Consider the following 27,149-nt stretch of genomic DNA (forward strand, 5'->3'; position numbering starts at 1 on the left):
CTGTGTTCAAACTTTGATTCTCTTAGAGCTATTATGGTGTAGTAGTTATGTCACTTCTGAAATTTTTACTACAAAGTGGTTGCCTGTTACAAACAAGAAAATATGTTTAAAAACTGGCAGTTGCCCTAGGAAATTGATTGAAGAGGCTCAAAGATATCCATGAACACATCCATTATGAAATGGCATCTAGTCTAAAATTCTTGGTACAAAACTCTCCATTTTGATTAGAACATTGTTGGGGGAGCTTACAAATTTGAGACAGAAAAATGTTCTTAAGCTTTAAGGAATAAATCAGAAAGGAATAAAAGAAACTATTCTCTAGTAGCTTCATTTTATTCTGATTTTTTGTTTTATCAGTATAAACCAAAAACTCCTCCACATTTCACTCCTAACCTTATTATTGTTATTTCCCTTTCCTGATATTCTATTTGAATCATTGACTTTTGTTAATAAGTCACACCTCCTCCCCTCCAGACACACTTCAAGAATCATTCACTTCTACTTAGTTCTTAACCAATTACCAGTATTTTTACTTTTATTATGGCAAATTTATACGAGCACCTATATAGTATATACTCGTTTGATGTTAAATGTGTTTCTAAGTCTACTTATACTTGAGTTAAGGAGCCTTGGTGGTACAATGGTTAAAGGCTCAACTGCTAACCAAAAGGTCAGCGTTTCAAACCCACCCAGCTGCTGTACCGTAGAAAGGGCCAGGAGATTTGCTCCTGTAACGTTTACAGCTAGGAAACCCTATGGGGCAGTTCTACTCTGTCATAGAAGATCACTGTGTGTCAGAATCAACTCGAAGGCACACAAGAACAACATACTTGAGTTGATTACAGATCTCTGAAATAAATTCTAGTATCATGTATAAGAAAAAGGAAATTCTTTTTAAATGTGGCTGTTCATGGCTTTGAGAGACACTAGACTTTTCTAAGATTGCTAAACCAAATAATCTTTTTAACGCCTCTGATTACAAACATTCTCTGATACCTTCCATGTATTGCTACTCACATTTTAAATTCTCATTTTTTAAAAATAGTTGTTTAAAAACATCACAAATATCAGTTAAGAAAAAGAGTGACTTTTTTTCTTTAACCACAAAGCATCTTTTGGGAACATATGTAGTAACACTTATTAAAATGGTGCTGTTAGATAATGATGCAAGTTAGAAAAATGCTATTCTTTCAGTAAAAATAACTACCAAAATAAAGTGCCATTTTTCTGAATGACTATTGAGTCATAGATATTTGATCTCTTGCTTAAAAGGTTTGCAAACTCTTACCAACAATTGCTTATATGCTGTACTGAGATTTAGCATTTTTAAGAATCCTGACCTTCAAATGATTATTGGTCCCTTTATCTCTTACGTCATGATGCTCACCATGCCTGAGTCTCTATCAAAAGATTTCTAAAAGATCAGTCTCCTACGGATGTAGACTAGCTCGCAGGAAACACTTTCTTAGATATAAATAGTTCCATTTTGGAATAAAATCATGCAGCCATTTTGTTAATCTGTTCAGATTTATAAAAATCAACAACAAAAACTATGAAATTATTTCCTTTATGGTTATACTCAACGCCTAATATCAACAAGCGAAATTATTTTCATAAAGTGTGATAAGTGTATGTTCATTGGTTTGTTTCATTCATGTGCTTGCTCAGTATCACTCAGAATTCTATTAGGCAAGTCTTGTGACTTATATTTACTTTATTAAACATTTATTAAATTAATTTTATTTGTATCATTGTATTTTTTTATTTTATTTACACCAAATACATTTTCACAATTAAATATTACATGAATAAAGAAAATTAAATTATCTTCTATAAAAAAATAAGTAATATTACGTGAATTTTATTTTTACTTAATGTAATTCCTTTGGATCAACGGGCTGTATTCACATTCTTCACAATCTAATATTTGCTTTTAAGTTTTTTTTTTTTTATCTGAAAAGAAAAATATCCCAAACTTAGTATTGGTCAAGGGCTACAACACACATGCACAATTTTCAGGTTGGATTCACTTCTGTTCTCAGGAAAAAGAGTAAATTTAAGACAGAGCTGTCATTGATTTTGGGTGTAGATGTTATTGAAACATAGGGATTAAGAGGCAAGCTTTGTCGTAGGGTAGATCTAAGTTGAATCCATGCTCTACTGCTTATCAGTTACGTGCCGTTCTCTGAGCTTCAGTTGCCAACAATATAATGGGATAATAATACTTATCTCATTAAAAGGTTGCAGATATACAATAAGCTGAAGTGCCTGGTGAACATGAAATACTCATCAATCACTAACTACTACTCATGCCACCTGCTCTTTGAGCGATGTCCATATTAAAATCACTATTTGAGAACCGGTGGTGCAATGGTTAAGCGTTTGGCTGCTAACCAAAAGGGCGGCAGTTTGAATCCACCAGCTGCTCCTTGGAAACTCTGTGGAACAGTTCTACCCTGTCCTATAGGGTCACTATGAGATGGAATCGACTCGATGGCAATGGGTTTTGTTTTGTTTTTTTTTGTTTGAAAACTGGTGTTATGTTCATTTTATAAGGTTTAAAGTTTATTGAAAAACATATCTCATTTTCTTGTACTGTTTTTGGGAGTGCTAATTATATTTACCAACATATATATTCAAAACTAAACAGCTTATTGGAATTGATTTAATGTGATTAAATGTCACATTTATTTCATATTATTTCTATTAAGAGAAAATTAATTAGTTAATGAAGAACTACCCAAAACAAAAATATACCCTATAATCTGTGCATAATTTACTTTTCATAATCCTATGACTGGTATTAATTCATGTAAATTCGTTTTTTAATTTTGTGATAACATATGATACATGATAATTAAGATTTGTAAAATACGTGAAAAAAGCATTCATCTTTTCTACAGCATTGTAATTTACCTTAAAAAATATCAGGGTGCAGACTTCTTTGTCTACTCGACCTGCCTCAATTATTAATCTTTTAATTTTCTCAATTACTGGTAGAGGTAAGAAAATAGAACTGAAACAATCTTTTCTAATTTTGCTATAGTGCCAGTATTTTTACAATAGTGCAGAAGCCTAAAATTTTGAAATAAATGCTTCTATTCAACCTTGGAAACCCTGGTGGCATAGTGTTTAAGAGCTACAGCTGCTAACCAAAATGTCAGCAGTTCGAATCCACCAGGCACTCCTTGGAAACCATATGAGGCAGTTCTACTCTGTCCTGTAGGGTTGCTATGAGTTGGAATTGACTCGACAGCAACTGATACCAGTATACAACCCTCAGCATTAATGAAAACGAGTTAAAGGCACATGAACTACGTAGAATATATATTTTAGGTTATAAGGTTCTTATACAAAAAAGCTAAATACCATACATACAGATTAAGAGATGAAGGATCCTAATAAGAACTGCTTCAACTATATGAGAAAGGAACAAGCAGCAGTGAATGAAAAATGAACGATACAAAAGAATGTGTAAGACTTGCAACAAATCTTAAAATTCAGCCTGGCATATAGGAAATGCTTAATAAGTGCTATATATCTTGAAGGAGCTACAAAGGGATGGGCCAAGGCTTAATCTTGGAAGAGAAGAGAGATGTTGTTTAAACAGAAAAGAATAATTAAAGTACAGTTGTATTTTTATTCTAAAGATGAAGGAGTCCACCTAAAACAAAGAAAACTCTCCCAACTCTAGCTACTGATTTTTTTTCCGTTTGAGTTGTTTACACACTCTATTACTTCACTACCTACTCACGACTCCCCTCTCCCCACTCCAATCTGGTTTTGTATCCCATCTTGCCACATACACAGCCCTCTGTAAGTCAACAAAGACCTCTAGGGCAGTCAATACAGTGAACTTTTTTTTTAAGTCCTCAGTTTGACTGCTTAGCCCTTGAAAACCCTCTCTTCCTTCACCTTCTATGACACCTCTGGCCCAGTTCCTTTTACAGCTCTGATAGCTCCTTCTTTGTTTTTTTTTTTTTTTTTTTTTTTTTTTGCTGGCTAATTCTCATAATCCGGGCTTTAGAGTTCCTCAGTGGACAGTCACACATTCTCCCCTTTCTTATCCTCTCTTCTTTTTCTCCACCTTCCTATCGTACTCTAAATTTTCCCCATTTCCATATCACCCATACCTATGACTTTGTGATCGATATCCCAATGGCTCCCTAATTTATGTCTCCAATACAGACTTCCCTAAGCTCCAGACTTGGAAATTTAACTGCTTACGCAACATGGCCATTGGGGATATCTCAAAAACACTTTAAAGGCACTTACAGCTTAATATATCCCCAATCAAATGAATTATCTTCCCCCCACACAGGCATCCACACATATTGCAAGTATCAAAATCTGGTTTTCTTTCAGAGTTTCTTATTTCAATTCAATTCTGTAAGCCAGAAAACCTAAAAGCCATCATGATATTTGTCCCTGTCTTATACACCCCTACCACGTGCAGTCTAGCATCACCTAGTGTGATTTGGCACTCGTAAGTCTGTTGTGAAACTATCCACTTCTTTCTCTTTTCTTCATCTGTAATGGAGGTAATATTATAAGGTAATTGTTCATTAAGTCTAGAAGTTTCTTCAATAACTAACCATTTACTGTTGGTTAAGAATTTAACATGTCCTGGTCAAGTAGAAGCTGTTAGAAATAAATGCAATGAGAATCAATGTACTAAAGAAAAAAATGCCTTGAGGGGATGGGAAATTGATGAGAAGTGGCAACCAACAATGTGTCAGTATAGCAAAAAGGGATTTGCAGGGATTTAGTCTGCAGTAGACTGCTTGCAAATCAACTGTATGGCTCTATTGATTTTTTAAAAGCACAATCTGAGATCCATAAATATAAGTATAGTACATGGACTCATACAAATTATTTTATTTTACATAGCTCTCATTGACATGTTTTCAAGGTGATATTAGTTTACATGTTCCACAATTTAGGATTGCCGGAGAGAATTTGTTGCATTGGATTAACAAAGATTATTAAAGAATTTAAGAACTAAAAGTTATAAGGCATTAATGCAATGACCTGGAAGCATTTTTTTTTTTAAGTTTATAAAAAGCTGTGGATTAACCTAACATTCATTTTTATTACAAAAAGATTTACATTTAAATAAAGCCCTGTCCTTCATAGAAAATGATTATACTAACAACTAATGTCAGTGTGGCATGCAATTCATGTTGTATTAAGGATAAAAATTAAAAAAAAAAAAAATTCTTATTTAGCTACCTTTTTTTTTTTTTTTTTTTGGTTCAAGCCCCATATGACCAAAACTACCCATTTTGAGCTTGCTGGCTGTATTAGTAATTTACCTGTGAAAGTGAGCAGACTTAATAGACTGCTAGAAAAATCGGCTTAGAAAGGTTGACTTGTTTGAACTAGCTAAGATAATTGATAACATATGAATGACTGGCTAACCAGTTAGTTCTTTTTTTCGTTCAGCCAAAACCAAGAAAATTAGCTTAGTTTACAACAAATACTATGAAGTTATTAAAAGGAAGTGTTTTGTTTTCTAAAAAAGAAGTCTCAGGGTTTCTCTCTTTTATGGAGAATTAGAAAGATAGATTTATAAGTCAGACAGAGGTTGAATGAGATTCTTAATTTTTCTTGTTGCCTTGTGATTCTTTGACTAGGCAACACTACTGATATAATAACGATTTTATTGGGACACAGGAATGTCAAATCTTATTGTAGCATATGCACTCACACTGGCGTGCATAGAGAAATGACTTGAATTATTGTGTTTAGGAAATTAGCAGAGACCTCAGGGTCTTCTAAACACAGGTTTCACAGCTTGAGAATGCATTCACATTTTCCATGTCCACGAAAAACCTTCCTTCTTTTGGAGGACTGTTTTGTCAGTGTATGATATCATTTAAATTGGGTAGTTCTGCTTTAGAAAAGCTATTTTTTCTTAAGTATAGCTTTTTAATTTCTCACAAATGATTGTATCTAACAAAGTTTTTGTACTGACAGATATGGTAAAATTTAAATATACGATACATTTTTAAAGTGCATTTAAGATTCTTAAAAAAAAAGCTCAAAAGAGCACAGAGAATTTCTTCAGCACTGCTGTCAAAAGCGGAAAAAGGTCTGAAGATCATTTTTTCTTTTGTACTAATCTATCATGATACCAAGATTTTTTATTATGTGATACTGAAGCTCTCAGAATCAAGGGCTCAGTTGGTCTGCAACGGAATTAACAGTCGCTTGGTCCTACATGTATTTAGCTTTATTATTGTTCTTATTTTAACTTAGATAATGCTCTCCTACTCAAAATTTTTTATAGGCCCCACTAAATAGAGAATAAAGTCCAATACCTTAACTTTTTATTCAGAACATCGGGCCTTGTTTCAACTCCCTTTCTAGCCTTATCTTAACATCCATATATTACATATTTCAGTTTATGGATCAAAGGAGTTTCTGGGTGGCGCTAACAGTTAAGCACTTTGAAAGAAAGGTCACAGTTTTGAAAACCCTGTGGAGTGCAGATCTACGCTACACACATGAAGTTGCCATGAATCAAAATCAACCCAAGGGCGACAGGTAGGGTAAGGTAATATGAGCCAAAACATGCTATTCACTCTGTTTGACTCCATCCAAAGTGCTCTTTATATAATTCCCATTCACTGAAAATGCCTAACTCCTTTACTTTACCTGTAGAAGTCCTACTCCATCTTGAAGTCCATTTTCAAGGTCAAATGTCATCATCTCTTTTAAATTTTTCCTGGTTCATTGAATGGGAAATAATTTCTTCCTTCCTAATACTTTAAGAGTTTTTTTTTAAAAACTCTAATTGACATATTTCTTACATTTTTTGTGGACTTATAGTTATGTTTTATGGGCCTTATTTTTTCTTCTATTCATGAGCTCCATAGGGGCTGGGGCCATACTATTCTTTATCTTGGGATTTCCAAAGCACACACACACAAAAAAAAGTCATGCATTCAAAGAGTACTTAAAAAAAAAAAAAAGTTTATTATTTTTAGTTCAGTGGAATTCACATTCTCAGGTGTAGATTATGAAAATTTATTCTTCATTAAGACAAATAACAATGTGTCAAGTCATGGATCTCTTCTGAAAATGATATAAGCAAAGGAGCGTCAGCATTTCAGGACAGGAGGAAATATGAAATGGTAACTTCCTTAAGATAGCTTTTCGATTTTATTATCAAGTTATAAGTTCGTTGTAGAAAATAATAAGAAACAAAGAAGGTCACCAAAATGAAATGGCTTTTACTTACACTGCCCAGAGACAGCCTTCATGTATGTCAAGATACATTTTTAACCCTCCAAGGAGAGTATAAAACCCAGTGCCGTTGAGTCAATGCCGAGTATAGTTTATGTATTTTTCTATAATTTGTGTTTTTTAATAGATGTATGACATTTCTATGTCAATAAATATACTTCCCAAACATTATTTTTAATGATTGCTTAGCATTCTTTTCTTATCTATAGAACTCATATTCTTGGACATTTAAAATATCCTAATTTTTCACTGTATCTAAAGCACTTTAGCTTTTATCCATGTGATTTAACCTTTATGCTCATCTTCGATTATATTCCTAAAATAGGATGGCTATGCCCAGGACATATATGTGTATTGTTAACAGTATTGATATGTGTTAATAACTTGCCCTTCATACATGTTTTACCAATCTCTAGTGACAGCAGCAATGTTTCAGAGTGCCCAATAGTGACTTCCTTAACCACCTAGTTTCTGACTCAAGTTCTATTTTCTAAAGAATTCACCAAAACTCAGATATGTTACAGTTCTTACCTGCCTGGAAGGCATTAGATGAAGTCCTTGCTAAAGAAAAAGATTAAAGATTTAAAAACTTCAGTTTGCTTTTATCTTGTATTTTCTAAATATCTGAAAGTACATGTTTTGAAATTAGGTGTATTAAAACACATTATTGGTATGTGGTATGTAGTGACTCCATGTTGCAAATTCAGAAGTGCCAACTAATTTGAAGAAGTATGCTGTTGTCTATTAGTATTCCAACTCTGGATTTATACTGCCTAGACTCAAGCCAGAGCCCTGGTGGTACAGTAGTTAAGAGCTTGGCTGCTAACCAAAAGGCTGGCAGTTCAAATACACCAGCCACTCCTTGGAAACCCTATGGGGAAGTTCTACTCTGTCCTATAGGGTTGCTATGAGTCGGAATCGTCTTGATAGCAACAGGTTTGATTTTTTTTTTTAGACTCAAACCATTACCTACCACTTACCATTGTGTATCACCTAACAGCTCTAAGCTACCATTTCTTTATTCACAAAAGAGAAATAGTAATACTTTCTGTGAAGGGTGGTTGTGAGAACTGGATGAGATAATACATATAAAGTATGTTACCCAGTGCCTGCCAATTAGAAGGTCTCTGCAAAATAGTAGACATTATCATTTTTATGTACACTATTTAGGAAATATCTGCCTAAAATATAGGTTCATTACTTGATAAATATGCTGAGTAAATAGTTTTATTTATTGTATAGTGAGTTATACTACTTAAAGGGGGAAAACATGGAAAAAAAATTAAACTTTATCCTCGCTTGTGACTCTCCATGAAATACATATATAATCAACCTCTATATCTCATGAATGTTGAAATAATTTGGAAAAATAAAGAAACAGAAAAACTTTGTGTCATTTTTGAATAGGTAAAATGAAAAGAATGTGTTGCTTGAAATCACTGCATCAATTAGACTTTATATGAATATTTAAAGGGTTTTGGTAATAATTCATGTGGTAAAATCCAAAATAGCCTTTTCAATAAATAAAAAGTTTCTAGGTCAAATCTCTTCACTATACGCATACATATTTTCTTGTCTTAAGTTAGCATGAGATAACAGTCAGGGCTACAATTTCACCTATAACTAACATAAAGAAATAAGACAGGTATAAAGAAAAGAACTGCCTTTCATAACACAAACACAGAATTAAATTGTCAAGACTTGAAATGTTCAATAAACTACATCTAGAGTAAGATTTTTAAAATACAAATAATTTTCTTTGAATATGATAGGAAATGAATGTATTGGCCAGAAAATAGTGACAATTAGTTACTGAATTTTAATGAAAGGTTCTAAAAAAAAAAAAAAAAAGAATGTGGCGTTTGCTTTTAAATCATTTACAGTTGAATAATTTATATTATCTTTAATTCATCCAGTTGAATTATCTAAGATGAATACAATATGAATAGAAAAGGTTTAAAATTGTCAGATTTTTGCATTAAAATGTTTGCCAATAACCACTCTTTATTATTATTATTCTAATGGTTTCATGTACTGTCATGTGGGTCAGAAGACTAAGCTAAAGTACACAATGTAATAAGTTTGCAAGGTTATAAATATTTTACTTACATCTTTAGCTGGCTTATGACAAAACTACCTAACTCAGACCAAACTAACCTAATTGAAAAACATTCTGATTTGCCCTCCCCCCAAATTTGACCCACCCCATTCTTCACATTTCCTATAAATGGCTAATACCACACTCCAGCTGTTCAGGTCAAAATTTTTGGCTTCATCCCTAATTTATTTTTTTCTGAAACCTCACATCCTGACCATCAGCAAATCCTGTCAGAAGCTATCTACAAAATGCATCCAGAATCAGATACTTCTCACAAGTGTCCACTGCTCCCTCTCTTATCCAGGTTACCATCTCTTTTTCTTCTGGATTATTGAAATTGTCTCTTAAGGCTTCTCTTTGCTTTGGAAGTTGTCTCTTACAGTCTCTTCCCAACACAACAGCCAGAATGATTCTTTATAAATGAAAGTCAGAATGTGTCCCTCCTCTGCTCAGAAATCCCAACAGCTTTCCATCTCGCTCAGTGTAGAAGCCAAAGGTCTTATAATGAGCCACGCAGCGGTATAACAATCTACACCCCTGCTACTTCTCTGATTTCATCTCCTACCACAATCTTTCTTTTTCCCTCTGCTGTCTTCAAACATACCAATCATGCTCTCTCACCCGAAGGCTATAGGAGCTCCACATATAGCAAAGGCAGATCATTTCTCATTTTTCTCCTCCTTCTACTAATAACCCCACCATTACTTTGATTCTCACCAAGAAAGCCCTGAAATCTCTCTCTAAAAGCTAAAGGTCTGACTGACTGCTTCAGTATATACAATAATTTAGGAATTAGTTTATGATTTAAATAGCACTCTGCCAGTTGTTTTCCCTGCAGAGTTGAAAACAAAACTACCTCCTTAAAAGCTTTCATACCATTAAGAATTAGGTACTGACTTTGAACCGCAGTTTAGTTAATATGTAATTTATATAATTGGCAAAAGGACCAGACAAATTAGCAAGGTTAAATCTGATTCTTCATGGAATTATTGGCTAGAAGGTTGCTACAGTCCTGAAAAAGAAGCAAGTCAAAAGAAAGCAAACCCAATTATTCTAAGAACAAATATATGAGAATATATGTCTGAAGGTGAATCCAGAGCCACAAGGTCTATATCAAGGTTAAAATCTAAGCAGAGGCCGGGTAGGACATAGGACGACAGCTAATAGCCATGCAATAGGTGAAGGTACGTACCAGTGTTCAGTTGCTACTGGGAAAGAAGCAACATGTGCATACAACAGTTGTAAGGGAAATACATACAACAGTTGTAACCATTTGAGGATATTGGTGTTCAGACAAAGGGCATTCCTTGAGATAAGGGATGCCAACAGAAAACAGATTTTGAGGAAAAGACAGGAGAGCAAGAAAGAACATCTTTACTGAGAAATCAAGTTACAGAGTAATGAACATGGCTACTAGGAAAATAGAATTCAATTTTCTGAGAGTCTGAGCATCTAGTCTCATCCAATTTTTAATTAGTGAGAAGTTAGTTTATCTCCATTGCTTCAGTCAAGAAGTGATCCTGGAATTAAGGAAAAAAACTCAAGTATAAACGAGGCAGGCAGCCTCAGAGTCCAACCTTTCTAAGAGACACATGTTCTGGCTTATCCTCCTACACCAAGCAGAATAGGCTGCACATTGTCCTGAAATTGTCCTTGACAAGATAACCACAGAATGGGCTGTAGATGGCCTTAACCAGTTTTAGCAGGTTTTCAATACCATTTTGGCATTTTAAATGAACTATTTTTTTTTTTATTAACTAATTAAAAAAAAAAAAAAAGAGCTCATTAAGTGAAAAATACATATAAACACCCCACTTCTGGATGGAGACTTGACATGCTAAGGAAGGAAAATCAACCTCTTTCTCCAACCTGGAGAATCAAACCCTTGTCTAGAGAAAATGCATAGTAATCCCCAAGCACTGAGTACCTTCATGAAGGTCAATCCTGAATACTCATAATGAATTTACATTTCTTTGTCTGCTCTCTGTAAAAGCCCACCTGCCCACATTGCCTGTGAGCAGTCTTAGAGACAGCAGCCCTGATTGCTCTTTTCCTTGCACAACGAAATAAATGCACATTTCCTCTCTCCCACGTCAGCCTCTTATTTGTTGGCTGTAACAAGCCACGCCAAGCAGAACCTGAGGTTTCCACCCAGCAACATATCTAGCTGCAGGATTCCACACCACAGATTTTTCCTAGAGAAAAATGAGCTTCACTTTGGGAATAATCTAGAGGTTGTAATTTTCAGCAGAGTGATCAAGAAAGGCCATATTGAAAAAGTGACATTAAAATAAAAATTTAAAGGAGACAAGGGAGGGAGAGCCTTGGAGATATCAGGTGGAAGAACATTACAGGCACAGGGAATTAGTATAAGGACTCTCTGAAGATTTCCAAGGAGAGTAGTGTAGCTGGATCCGAGTAAAGAGGAAGAGGATAGGTAAGGAGGCTGGATGGAGGGTACATTTTGTGCGGCCTTATAGACCACCATGGTGAGGGCTTTGCCTTTTGTTATGAAGGAGATCAAAAGCCACAGGATGGTATTTGACAGAAATTATGATCTGTGAGCTTGTGATAAGCTTGAAAGTATGACCTTCTTTCCTAGACTCACCATTGCATGTCATTATCCAACTAAGAACTAGAAAGAGAAATAGAAGTCCTTACTGTGTTGCTTGTTTTGGGTTTCATATGTGATAATATTCTTACTTATGTGAGTTTCAATAATTTTTTAAGGGGCCCTGGTGGCTCAGTGGTTAAGAGCTCAGGCTGCTAACCAAAAGGTTGGCAGTTTGAATCCACCAGTTTCTTGGAAACGCTAGGTGGCAGTTCTACTCTGTCTTATAGGATCTCTATGAGTCAGCATTGACTCAACAACAATGGGTTTGATTTGGTTTGGTTTTATGTGAGTTTCAATAATTTTACATGCTGTTTTATATACATCCTTCCCAGACATCTAATATTATTTAACATTCCAATTTTTTTCTAGTTTTTTTAGCTTAGTTGCCCTATAAATGGCTCAATTAATTAAAATTGATCCTTTGTGTCAGATACTGTGTTGTATGCTTTATATGCACAATCCTTTGTGTCAGATACTGTGTTGTATGCTTTATATGCACAATCTCACTTCCTTTTCAAGCAACTCACAATAATCAGCATCTCCATTTTACAGACAGAGAAATTAACGAAGAAAAGTCTGGAGTTCCGCAGAATGTGCCTTGTTTAGGATTGACATATTTCTTTTCTTAATGTTGGCCAATATTTAGTTAGGAGAGAGTACATTGTATGAGTTGGATTAGATTTCTACGTGAGAAGACACAGTCTACATCTTCAGGCCTTTGTTACACTTAGATACTGCTGGGGAAGCAGTGTAGTCCAGTGATTTGGCACATGTGCCCTTGAGTCAGAAGAAAGGAGTTCCTATTCAAGCTCATCCATTAAGCAGCTGTGGGCTGTGAAACCACACTTTCCATTGTCTTGTGTTTGTTCTTCTGTAAAATAATAGTACCCAGGGTTACATCTAGGACTATAAGATATTGAGGTCCCATTTTAAAAGAAAGCCTACAAAACTAGGCAAAAAGTAGATGTTTATTTAGATGGATAAAAGAAAACAGCAAGATATAAATTTAAATTTGCTGACAAACACCACAAACATTATAAAATCCAGAAAAAACCCAATCTTGTTGTATGCCGCAGATAATGCTATATTTTTTTGTTCATTTTAGCTGCATATTTTTTAATTCCCTCTGCATGACTTCAATTTATAACATGTTATAAAGAGAGAAAAGAAATAAGAATGAGTCTTTTCTCCAGAAGAATGGATCAAAATTTGATTTAAATTATTGATAATTAAGACACATAAAATATGCAACTTCAAAGAGGATATATTGGCTGTTTGTGGTATGGCTACAGGTCTGTACCCTATATTTATAGGAATTCTGATCATTTCTATTTTGTGCAATTCTCATAAAAAAAAAGAAAGAAAGAAAACATGTAGTGTGTTTTAATTACCTGTACTTATTATTGAGTAGGAGGCCTAGTGGCACAGTGGTTAAGAGCTAAGCTGCTAACTAAAAAGGCCTGCAGTTCAAATCCCCCAGCCTCTCTTGGAAACCCTATATGGCAGTTCTACTCTGTCCTATAGGGTTGCTATTAATTGGAATTGACTTGATGGCAAAGGACATATATATGGGGGTTTTTTTGGTTTATTATTGAGTACATTCCTGATAAGAAAGAGCTCCCATTTTAACATGACTTCAGTGAAAATCAAATCCTACCATTAACCATGTTACATTTACCGATGATAAGATGTACCAAAAAAAAAAAACAAAAATGGAGGTCATAAGTGTGTCTCGTCTAACTCAAATAAGTTGTACGTCGGGGACTACTTGTACTAAGTTTAGAAAAGACTATCAAAGTGAAGATAAAATATCATTTGGTGAAGGGTGAGACTGTGCTCAGTGCTGGGGAAGCCAGTACAACTTGTACAAGTTCCATGGACACATCCACACTCCCTGAGGGACCGAATTCTGAGCTGAGGGCTGTGGGGACCATGGTCTCAGGGAACATCTAGCTCAATTGGCATAACATTGTTTATAAAGAAAATGTTCAATATTCTTCTTTGGTGAGTAGCGTCTGGGGTCTTATAAGCCTGTGAGCTGCCATCTAAGATGCTCTACTTGTCTCACCCCGTTGGGAGCAAAGGAAAAAAAAATTTTAATTAAAAAAAAAAAAAAAGATAAAATATCAGATTTTATCTTTAATGGAACCTTGTTACTACTTTGATTTGGAGGCAATCCAAAGAGTTTTAGTTTATTATCTCTCTATATAAGTGACTCATTTTTTTGTTTTGTTTTGTTTTTACCATTTAGAATGCTAATGTGTTTTCTCATAACCAGCTACTTTCACCTTAACTGTCAAAAAAAGCTCTTCATTACAAAGCATCACAATAGTAGTCAGTAATGATAGTCATTCTACCCAAGCAGCCTTTGTCTTAGTGAGGTTAAGTGCAGCAACCTGAAGGAAGGGGTGTACAAGAAATGCTTTGAGAATGTATGTTAGGGCAACTTCAGTAGCGTGACGTGACTGTGGATTATGGGAAAATAATAGCTAAAGTCAAATTTCGGCAATGCTCTCTCAGGGATGAGGCAGGACTTTCTGGACAAAGGTTTCCAGCAGGCCACTGTTTCAACAAAACATCACTCATAAGATCAGTTTTTAAACTTCCAAGCCAATCAAGGAATTACCTTGAAATATGCATGGTATACATTTTAAATAAAACCAGCCCCCTGCAGGTACTCAATACATGTTTGTTTAACTGAATTAAATTTGAGTTAAATTGGGTAAGGCTTGTTCCTTGGTATGAAATATGAGGAGGCTTATTGATTTGCAAACTTATTTTTATGTCAATTTTAAGGCAATTACTATCTTTGACAATAAAAATGTGAACAGGACCATAATTCACGATTAGGCTGACACTTCTTACTTTCTGTGGGCATTTATCAGTAACTTTTCTTGCCATGACATAAAGCTGTGTTTGTATTTGTAATACACTTGAGTAATACAAATATAAACAGTTTGAAAAACTAAATGCTATGTACATTTTTCCATTGATCAATTTGTGATATATTATTTCTTCAGAAGCATTATTGAACCAAAAACATAGTGTCATTCCTAAGGTGGAAAAAAGTCATCCAGTTGTTATCATGGGATATGGAAATGCAGAGCCTTGTAAGCAGGAACCTTGCTTCTTATCCAAGCTTGGTGATGGGACCTTGGGCAATGCAGTAAATAGTTTTGTGACACAGACACCTTAGATGTAAAATCAGCCAATGGGATCAAGTCTTCCTAAAGAAGCAAGGACAGAATATACAAGTCTTGTGTTTGTAGTATGGAAATCTGTTAGAGAACAGCAGTCTAAGAAATATGAAATAACTCTAAGTGCCAAACTGAGAAAATTGGGTCTAAACCCTTTCTTCCTCGAAACCGCCTTTGAAGTTGCCGGTAATTAATTCAATACAGTTGTTGAAACACTGAAACCAGTCTCTTTGAGCTTGGGACCCTGTATATGGGCTATCTGGAACTACCAGATAACCAGGATTATGCTTACGTAATCGTGAATAAGGAAACTCATTTTGGTCTGAGTTCAAGGGCTTAGAAAAACAGATCATTGCCAACCCAGGGAAATTTAAAACTCAATAACAACAAGCAATCTACATGTAAAAGTATCTAGTTTGAATTAAAAAAAAGTATCTGAAAGCAGCCGGAGTTTCTGATGTCCTGAACCTCTCACAGAATTAGCTCCTGGACTTACTGCCAGGGAGTGAAATTTAACTAGGTTTTACTCAAGTACTAAAAAACAAACCAACAAGCCAGGCTTGTTGACTAATGAATGCAATTTAGCTGTGGACATTACTGACAGTTCCAATTTTTAGAGAGAAGAAAAAAAATAACATTTGGTATACAATAAGAATAGAAATAGTAACAACTGGAAGGCGGGAAGGAAAAATAAGCAAGATTCTCCCTCGAACGAGTGCTCTCTGGCTGCTACCAGGCTGTCTTTGGAGAATATTAGCCAAGTGCTATCATAGTTTTTGGAAAGTGGGCTTTGTTTGGAATTTCAAAAGTATAATGCCTTGGCTTTAAAAGACCAATACTTTATTAAACGTAATTTCATGCCTGGTTTCTACAACCGAAATACTCCGAAAAACTAAAATTTCTTTTGAAATAACTGAACTGAATAATATTTAACCAAAGTCTTTCTCAAGACGTATGTTAAACAAACTTTGTAATAGTTACTCGGATACATGTAATGAATTATGATGATCATCTGGCAAAAAATATGCTTTTGGAGACTCTACTGTGCTTCACAGAAATGACATTTTCCCGAAAGAGAAAATCTTCAGGAACTGCAGCTTTATTGAACTGCCAATTTAGCTCATTTGTATTTATTTTTCAAACTTTACTTTTATCACCCAACTGAGAGAAGAGTAGCAGACTGCTTCTGCCTCTAGCTCAGCTGCCCTGCTATAAACTAAATTGGAAAATGTGGAAGTGCCTTGGCTCTCCCTGTTCCTGAGTCTCCTGTTCAATTAGGAAACATCTACAGGGAAACCCAGTGTTTCCTTTAAAGACTTGATTTCTTTGCACTTTGTCTAGTCTAACTTTAACAGCTTTTCAGATACTGAGATGAATTTTTTGAAGCAAATTATTTTAATTCTGAATAACAGGCACATCAATTGAGAACATTGATTTTATATTTACACAAAAGTAAAACAGAAAAAAAAAGTCCTTTTCCACAAAAGGACATCAGAGTTCCACTCAAATAAGTTTTGAATTAAGATTGTTTTACTTGGTAGAATATGACCCTGTATTGGATACTACTCACAGGGTAAAATGTCACTTTAGTTTCTAAAGGATAGATAAGTTAGTATTTTATTTCACTCTGCAGTTGTGGAAACCCTGGCGGCATAATGTTTAAGAGCTACATGGCTGCTAACCAAAAGGTCGACAGTTTGAATCCACCAGGTACTTCTTGGAAATCCTCTGGGGCAGTTCTATCCCATCTTTTAGGGTCGTTATGAGTCAGGATTGACTCAAGGGCAGTGGTTTTTTTTGTTGTTATTGTGGTTGAAAGGACCCCTGGTAGAGCAGTGGTTAAGTGCTTGGCTGCTAACCAAGAGGTCAGTGATTTGAACCCACCAGCTCTTCTCAGGAGAAAGATGTCTCATTCTGCTTCCTTAAAGGCTTACGGCTTTGAAAACCCTGTGAGGCAGTTCTGCTCTGTCCTGTAGAGTTGCTATGATTTGGAATTGACTGGACAGCAGTGATTTTTTTTGTTTGTTTGTTTCTTCTTTGGTTTATTGTGGTTAATTTCAAGCTTGAGATTTTTGGGGGGGCCACTTCCTAGCCTAAAGCAATAAGAAATGATAATGTTTACAATATTTTGTTATATATATTTTACCACATTAAAAAAAAAGATGATGTATATTATCAAATAGCAAGCTTAGAATTATATACATTTCACCTGGTAATTAGTTAATTGAGATAAATTAATTATCCTTGGCTAATGTGTATGACTTTATTTTCTTCATCTTCCCTTTGCTTTAAGATCCTTTTAAAATGGAGGCTATTGTTACCCCATTGCCATTGAGTTGATTCCGATTCATAGCGCTCACATAATAATGTTACTGTGAAGTATAAATAAGGAGCCCTGGTGGTACAAATGGTTAAGCCCTTGGCTGCTGACCTAAAGGTTGACTGTTAGAACTCATCCAGCGGCCCTGAAGGAGAAAGACCTGGCAATCTGGTTCCATAAAGATTACAACCAAAGAAATCCTATGGGGCCATGCTACTCTGTCACATGGGCTCTCTGTGAGTCGAAATCAACTGGAGGGCACCTAACAAAGACAGAGTATAAAAGATAGCATCTGTCATATACCTAGAACTCTAACACTAAACCTTCTTTCTTTAGAAGATTTTGCGGCTAACATGAGCTCTGAATGTGAACATATTTTTTTTCAGTGGTGGATTTGCTTAATCCAATTGAAAATACAAAATAAGAACCTTAAGACATACTAATAATGAGGTCAAAGAGCATACAGTGAAGTGCCCCTGAGACATGCTGACCTAAAACTGTCTTACTCCTTCTGGTGTGCCACAAGGACAAGAGACAGCACTTAAAATTGTAATGAAGATTTATCCCATATTGGTAAGATTAAAAATGAACACTCTAATGCTTAGTTCTTTGAGATAAGAGTATATGGTAGGTCAATTGAAGGGTTCTGTTGTATCTTAAGATCTATTTGAAATGTTTGAGTGAATTATTGTCTAAATTGACAGGTGATTGCTTTCCAAGCTAACAAGGTAGTCCTGTTAACATAGAAAAAAGGGACTGTGTTAAGGAATATATGTTCTTCATACGCTTTGGCTGAGCAGATAAAATGATATGATACACAAATTAGGACACAAATAAGCTGGAATTACAACTAAATCCACATAATTCTATTGTGAGATCTCCTTACTTGCAATCCTTTGCAAAGCACACTGTGCACGATGTGGTAAATGGGCTTGTGATAAACAATTAAGAGAGCTTCTGATGTTGAGAGATGCACAGGCAATTTTTAAAAATCATCTCAATAAATAACTACAGTTCATTTACAGTCAACATGATTTCCTTAACTTGTTCAAAAATGTGTGTGCATAAAGCTATTGCATCTGAAAAATTTACAGTATTACAAATCTAATAATTCTATTTTTATCGAATATTATATTTGTACATGTAAATATTTGCAAATAGCACAAAAATGGATGAAAGAATGTATTTGTGTTTAGGACACATTTAAAAAGCTAAAATTTAAAGAGCTAATCAAATTTAAAGCTATTTTTCATTTTACAATTTTCAAAATAATTTGCTCACTTGTAAAATGGAATTGTTTGGCGGTATAGGGGATTAATTCGAAAGAAACCAGTTGTGCAAGGAATATTCTCTGTGTAGAATGAGTATTTTATTTCAAAATGACTTTTTAAAAAGTTTTTACAGTAGTACTCTTAAAACCGTTGGAAATCAATGTTTTGTCAATAGTCACATTTCTCTTATTTTATACTAACATATCTACACTTATGTACATAAACTTTTTAACTATAGCTGAAGATCTCTTCATGTAAAAGATTATATATGCCCTTTGGAATGAATAAGGCCCAATTAATATTCCATTAATAGAATTGTAATGTTAGTAGATGTCCAAATCATGGCCTGAGCAGAAGAAAAAGTTAACATCAACTGCTTCCTTTCTTTCAAAGCAGTAGAATACCTGTCCAAACTCCATATTCCTTCTGGAAAGTACATGTTCTGTGGAGTGTAGCCTCCAAACCCATAACACCACTCCTCGTTATGGAAATCATTTTGCTGTTTATAAGATGATAACAAATATCCAAAGCCTTTTTAAGTTAGCCACATTACCTCTGAGTATAACTTGATCTCAAATTATGCATTATGTCTAAAACATGAAGCATATTTATCTTGGATGCATTTCATTTGCTAGGTCAAAAAGTGTTGAGTTTATTGTATTCCCTATCACTTTATAATCTTAATGCTGTGATGAACATTCTTGAAAACAAAATGAAAATAATTAGTGACTTTATTTGTCATGAGAACACATGTTTAGAATTCATTTCAAGGCAAGAATAGCCATATTTCCTCCACATTGAATTCCGTGATGCTGTTATTTCAAAAGGAGCCCTGGTGGTCCAGTGGTTAAAGCAATTGATTGCTAACTGAAAGGTTGGCCGTTTGAAACCACTAGTGGCTCTGTGAGAAAGATGTGGCAGTCTACTTCCGTAGAGATTTACAATTTCAGAAACCCTATGTGGTCACTGTGAGTCAGAATCAACTCAGTGGCTTGGGTGGTGGTGGTGGTGATTTGAAACTTCCTTAAGAACTCACTAAGATGTCATATATAAGATAATACACCTGGGGTAGCCAGAGTAAAGTGCCTGGATATATAAGTATATTTGCATCTATTCCTGTCCTTCATCGCGATCAGTTTTTACCTCTATTTATATCTGCAAAATTCTTTACTGCCTCCAATAAATATGGTACTGAAAGAAATTGAATTATTTTCCTCATTAAACAGTTATTTAAGAGTTATAGTTGAACATTGAAGATTTGGGTTCGCTGGCAAAATAAGCAGCAAGTTCTGGGCCTAAATACTGAACTGAATATAATCAGTCCTAGTGCCCTCTGTGGGGGCCCTGTTGGCTCAGTGGTTAAGAGCCACAGCTGCTAACCGGAAGGTCAGCAGTTCGAATCTACCAGCTGCTCCTTGAAAATCCTATGGGGCAGTTCTGCTCTGCCCTATGGGGTCGCTATGAGTTGAAATCAACTTGACAGCACAGAGTTAGTGCACTCTAGGAATCCCTGGATAGCGTGAAAGGTTAAGTGCTTGACTACCAGACGAAAGGTTAGTGGTTTGAACCCACCTAGAGGTACCTCAGAAGACAGGTCTGGTGATCTGCTTCTGAAAGGTCAAGTCCTTGAAAACCTTATGGAGCAGTTCTACTCTGTACACATGGAGTTGCCATGTGTTAGAGTCAACGGCAACTAACCACAACAGAAGTGCCCTCCAGAATTTTTTTTTGTCAAAATATTGTCAGGACAGAATCTGAGCCTCAAAACGTGGACCTCATTTATGACTTTAGCAAGTCTCCTCTCTTAAGTTGCCTTCCAAGCCTTTGCCTGTGTAGAATCTGGAGGGACAAGCCTAAAAGGACTCTGTCTATATGGGAAAGAAAGCTGGCTGTGGATGACTTGGAGTCACCTGGCAAAGAATATTAGATGAAGGGAGAATAAAGAAACAGTAGCACCCTTACTCAGGACATAATAAAGGCATGAAAGGAATGACTGAGGAGCATAACTTAACATGGCATACTATTAGTGGTTATAGAGAAATTCAATCCTGATATATAACTTCAACTTCTTGTGATCAAATGGTGTGCTTGCATTAATGTGAAAGTTTCGCCTTACTCAAGTAGATTTACCAACTGAGCTTCCAGGATTTGAAGGACAGCATAGATTCAGTTTTGAAACTGACATAAGGAATTAATGTGATAAAAGTAAATGTGCTGACTTTTTTTTTTTTTTTCAAGAGAGTCATTATATTTGAAAAGTCATTGGGTTCTAGGAGAAAATATAACTGTTTCTGTTGTTGGAATGCTAGAATACAATTTTTTTTAATTCTTTATTTAACGTAAAAAAAAAATACAATGAATATCAGTGAGTATGAGCTTAATTCCTGCCTCTCCAATATGTGCGTTAACTAATGCCAAGGAATGTCAACATAAATTATGAGCATGTAAGAAAAACTAATTGTTCCACATTATTTTACAGTTATTATTGATTACCATACCCTTTGCAAATTAAGACAGAAATAGAAAGTATAATAATTCTTAAGAGCAAATTTAACAGTTACTACGGAAGAGGAAGGATGTTTTCAAATACTTTCTTAATCAAATATTAAAATCATATGATGCATTTCAAGGACTTTGACTAAGTATAAATAAAATCTGACTAATTTTTCTAATATGATCTCTGTCTTAGTCATCTAGTGCTGCTCTAACAGAAGTACCATAGTGGATGGCTTTAACAAAGAGAAATTTATTTTCTCACAGTAAAGTAGGCTTAAAGTCCAAGCCAGCTCCACGGGAAGGCTTTCTCTCTGTGTAGGCTGTGGAGAAAGGTCCTTGTCCTCAATCCTCCCATGGTCAAGGAGCTTTGCAGGCACAGGGACCCCGGGTCCAAAAGACGTGCCCTGCTCCTGGCACTGCTTTCTTGGTGGTATGAGGTCCCCCTTTCTCTGCTCACTTCTCTCTTTTATATCTCAAGAGATTGCCTCAAGACAAAATCCAATCCTATAGGTTGAGTCCTGCCTCACTAACACAGCTGCTACCCATCCTCCCTCATTTACATCACAGAGGCAGGATTTACCACATATAGGAAAATCACACAATACCTGGAATCATGGCCTGGCCCAACTGGTACACACATTTTTGAGGGGACCTAATTCAATTTTTAATTCAATCTATGATATTCCACACTTTGGCCCCCCAAAAAATCACATCCTTGCAACATGCAAAATATATTCACCCCATCATACCATAGCAAAGGTCTTAACTCCAGTCCAAAATCCAAAAATTCCTCTTCACCTATAAAATCTAGAATACAAGTTATCTGCCTCCAAAGGTGCAATGGCAGTATAGGCACAAGCTAGACATTCTCATTACAAATGGGAGAAACTGAAGGGAAAGAAGGCACAACAGGCAGCAAGCAAGTCAGCAGAACACATTACATTAGCCCTTAAAGCTTCGAAAATAATCCTCTGTCCTCTGAGACAATTTACACAATGGTCCTGCCCTCCAGACTCAAGGTATTGGCCACACTCTTCAATTCTGAGTGGAGGCCCCTCAACCCTGGGCTTCAACTCTGCCTTCCAGGCCCACTGGGATGGCAACTCTGCTCCCTTTGGGCTTTGGGCGCACCATTCTTCTCAATGATCTGGGTGGCAACTCCACCCTTAAAAACACCAGCAGCCATGGCTCCACACTTTGAAACTCCCAAGGTCATGGCCATACCTTTTGAGGCTGAGGCAGCTCGGCTTCTTGTGTTGTCTCTTCAGCTTCTGCTTCCTGGTTTTTTGGCCTTTCAGCTCCTTGGGCCTTGCACCCAAATGTGCCCTTCTGGGGCAAGTGTTCCAAAGTTCAGTAGCTCCACCAATAATTGCCCAGAGGCACCCTACTCCTTCAGGAAGCCTCCTGTGCACAGGCACTTAGCTCTCTCAGTCCGTGGGTTGGCTTCTGCGCCATCTTGCTCTGGTCTCCTGGTTCTGCTGCTGCCACTTCTCTGCAACTGCAGGTTCTCTGCTACTGCTGGCCCTCTGTCGCTGCTGCTCCTGTATCCATTCAGTTTCAAAACTGCTTCCACATTTTAGGTATCTGTTAGAGCAGCACCCCACTCCTGGTACAAAAATTCTGTCTTAGTCATCTAGTGCTGCTATAACAGAAATACCACAAGTGGATGGCTTTAATAAAAAGAAATTTATTTTTTCACAGTAAAGTAGGCTAAAAGTCCAAATTCAGGGTGTCAGCTCCAGGGGAAGGCTTTCTCTCTTTGTCAGCTCTGGAGGAAGGTCCTTGTCCCCAAGCTTCCCATGGTTGAGGAGCTTCTTAGGTGCAGGGACCTAAAGGATACACTTTGCTCCTGGCACTGCTTTCTTGGTGGTATGAGGTCCCCCTCTCTCTCTGCTCACTTCTCTCCTTTATATCTCAAAAGATTGCCTTAAGACACAATCCAATCCTGTAGGTTGTGTCCTGCCTCACTAACACAACTGCTGCCCATCCTCCCTCATTAACATCTTAGAGGCAGGATTTACAACATATAGGAAAATCACACAACACCTGGAATCATGGCCCAGCCCAACTGATACACACAGTTTTAGGGGGGACATACTTCAATCCATGACAAGCTCTAATGAAAAATACACCCTGGTTTAAGAAGTGGCTTTTCTTTAAGTTTGAAAATTGTTTCTTCTGTCTATCAGAGTGGCATCCTCTTCAGCCACAAATAGCTTAAAGACATGATGAAAATTGAGATGGGTATAACAACCACAAGGAAAGAAAATCACTGAGAATGTTTTGTCCCCTGGCCATCTGGTAGAATTTTATTTCAAATATGTGTTCAAATACCACTTGAAATATGTTTGGGTCAGTGCCTTTGTTATATTAAATGAAACACAGGTAAGTTGAGAGGCTGTATTGCATATTAAAACAAGAACACAAGCAAATAAAAAAAAAAAACATGAAAAGTGAAAATTGCACATTATAAACTTTTTATCTGTATTCTGAGCCACAATTTCACCTTAACGTGCTCCCTCTAAGCAGACAACGTCATAAACGTCAACCAGAATAAAATCTCAACTTCCCTCTCCTTCAAAAGTTTATTTAAAGGTTTCATTCAAGCCAAATTAATGACTATTAAAAGTAACTACTTGGAATATCAAAGTTCAAGACATTTAAATGTGGCCATTTAGAGAGTTATACTGTGACCTACTTTTGTTCCATGAGTCTAAAAACAACCCAGAGATGGAGGGAAAAAAACAAAAACTAGTCTTTTTTATGCATACCAAGATGGATCCTGTGTCTGTAAGACCAGTCCCACCATACATAAACACTCAGAAGCTTCCTTTTCTCTTATTTTTTCCCCTATATACTTACTCTAGAGTTCTCAGTGTTTCAAAGTAATCTCAGAGGCCTACAACTTGGATTTCGATCTTGAAACCACTGCAGTTGATCTAAAAGTGGCAAATAAGGACTGCCTGTGTCTGCACATCAGCAAATGGTACGATTCAGCAGGGCATTTCTGGAGCAGGTTGTCTTGTTAGATGCCCAGCCACGCACTGCTAAGTAATAGAATATGATTACCTTATGGAAATATTTTTCTGTTATGGTTGAGATCTTGGAATTCAGACTTGGAACTTGCATCCAAATGATTTATTGTACTATTTTCTACATGTCCAATTATGGCTAGTTCCTAAAAATGAGGAACATCTAGCTTCCTAATATCTGAGGAAAGATGTGATTTAAAAATAGGAAAGAGTCTATTTGAGAGTAGCAAATGAACTCTTCTTTATGGACAAAGAATTAATAATAACATAAGAATAGAATTTGATATGTATTCTAGAAAAAGATCAGAAACCAGATCAAATACCTTCTCCAAAATAAATAGCACTAAAACATCACTCTCCGTCTCCTTCCCTGATTTGTTATTATTATTGCTGTTGGTGGTATTTGTCATGGATTGAATTGTGTCCCCCCAAAAATATGTGTCAACTTGGTTAGGTCATGATTCCCAGTATTGTGTGGTTGTCCTCTGTTTTGTGATTGTAATTTTATGTTGACAGGATTAGAGTGGGATTGTAACACCACCGTTACTCAGATCAACTCCCTCATCCAAGGTAAAGGGAGATTCCCTGGGGAGTGACCTGCACCACCTTTTATCTCTCAAGAGATAAAAGGAAAGGGAAGCAAGCAGAGTTGGGGACCTCCTACCACCAAGAAAGCAGCACCAGGAGCAGAGCGCGTCCTTTGGACCTGGGATCCCTGCGCCGGAGAAACTCCTCGACTAGGGGAAGATTGAGGACAAGGACCTTCCTCCAGTGCCGACAGAGAGAAAACGTTCCTCTGGAGCCAACGCCCTGATCTTGGGCTTGTAACCTACTAGACTGTCAGAGAATAAATATCTCTTTGTTAAAGCCATTCTTTGTGGTAACTCTGTTATAGCAGCACTAGATAACTAAGACACCGTTGTTTGCCATCATGTCAATTCAGACTCTTAGAAACTCTATGGGATAAAGTCAAATTACTTCATAGAATTTTCAAGGCTGTCAATCTTTATGGAAGCAGACAGCCACATCTTTCTCCTGTGGAGTGGCTGGTGGGCTCGAACAGCTGACTTTTCAATTAGCAGCCATGCCATCAGGGGTTCTACTATATTGTATACTTATTAGTCCATTTGTGTATCATCTTTTTTTTAAATAAAATGTGAGCTCCATGAGAACAGTGATATCCGCCTTAAAGAACTCCCTAGGCCACGAGCGGAGCTGGAAAAGAGCTAAACAAACAGCAGTGGGTGCGTGTACCCACAACAGAGCAGTTGAGAAAACATCAAGAAAAACTTTTTAAGTAAACCCTACACTTTGGGGTTTGTATTGGTTTCTTATTGTTGCTGTAACAAATTACCACAAAATTAATGGCTTAAAACAATGCATATTTATTATGTTACAGTTCTGGAGGTCAGAAATCCAAACTGAGTCTCACAGGGCTAATAGCAAGTTGTCAATAGGATGTCTTATGTAACTTCTGGCAGAGAATCTGTTTCCTCACCTGTCCGGCTTCTAGAGGCCGCTCACATTCCTAGGCTCATGGAACTACATCACATTGTCATTTCTCTCTCTGCTTCCCTCAGCACATTGCCTTCTACTCACTTCATCTCCTGCTTCTCTCTAACAAGGACCTTTGTGATTACATTGGGCCCCAAAGGATCATCCAGATAGTATTTTCATCTCAAAGTCCTCAGCTTATTCACATCTGTGAAGACTCTTTTGCCATGTAAAGTAACATAGTCACAGGTTCCCTGGATTAGGACATGGACTGTTTTGGGAGCCCTGGTGGCGCAGTGGTTAAGTGCTTGGCTGCTAACCAAAAAGTTGGTGGTTGTAAACCACCCAGTGGCTCCACAGGAAAAGATCTAGCAACTGCTCCCATAAGGATTATAGCCTAGAAAACCTATGGGGCAGTTCTGCTCTGTCACAAGGGCTCGTTTTGAGCCAAAATCGACTCGATGACACCCAAAAATTATTCTCTTTCCACAGGGTTCTAAAGCAAGCTCCTTCCCAGCCCATCCCCAATCACTGACAAAGATGTTAGCCCGTGGGAAAACTGAAGACTTTTCTAAAAGATGGAGCATTCTTTCCTTGCCCATTTATATACTCCTTAATTTATTTTTTTAATTCCAGATAACACACCAATTATCTTTAAATACTACAAATTTGGTAAATGTAAATTACTACATAGTCATATAAAAGAGTTCTATATATTCAGAAAATAAATATATAGGGCCCGCATATTTGAAAATAAATGAAGGAAAATATTGAAGACAATTACTTAGCAACAAAGTAAAGCTTCATTAGTATGATTCTACTTTGTTCACAGACTCAATCAGAAATAGAAAAAAGCATCACATAGATTACAACAGGAATTGTCAATTGCAATGAATAACCAGCCAGTCCTCTAGGAAGAGTATTACTTGTGACTGAGCTTTAACAAGAGATAAAGAGCTCAGCGTACAAGGTTCAAATCCTAGGCAAATATGCAGATGTTTAAACATCCAATGAAGAAAGCAAGCCATATATTTTTAAAACTGTCTTTGTAAGAAGTAGTCACTCTGTCGTATAAAAATAAATCATTCTGGAAAGGGAGTAACACATATCTGCTAGGAAGAGGGTAGAGTTTCAAGACTGAGGTATCTCTGCATTTTAGGGACTTTATTCTCATCCTTTTATTCCCCAGTCTTTGGATACTTTGGCATGAAGTGCACACAGACAGTTCATGGTTTTTAATGACTTAGAGGATTGCATTGAAATTTGGTACTGTGATAATAACCTCCAAATTAATATTTTCCTTCAAATAAATTGCATTTGAAAAAATCTAATCTTATTGCCCATAAAGTGGCATTATAAAACCAGAATGCCAAATA

This window comes from Loxodonta africana, chromosome 6, assembly GCF_030014295.1.
Source record: "Loxodonta africana isolate mLoxAfr1 chromosome 6, mLoxAfr1.hap2, whole genome shotgun sequence".
Lineage (NCBI taxonomy): Eukaryota > Metazoa > Chordata > Mammalia > Proboscidea > Elephantidae > Loxodonta > Loxodonta africana.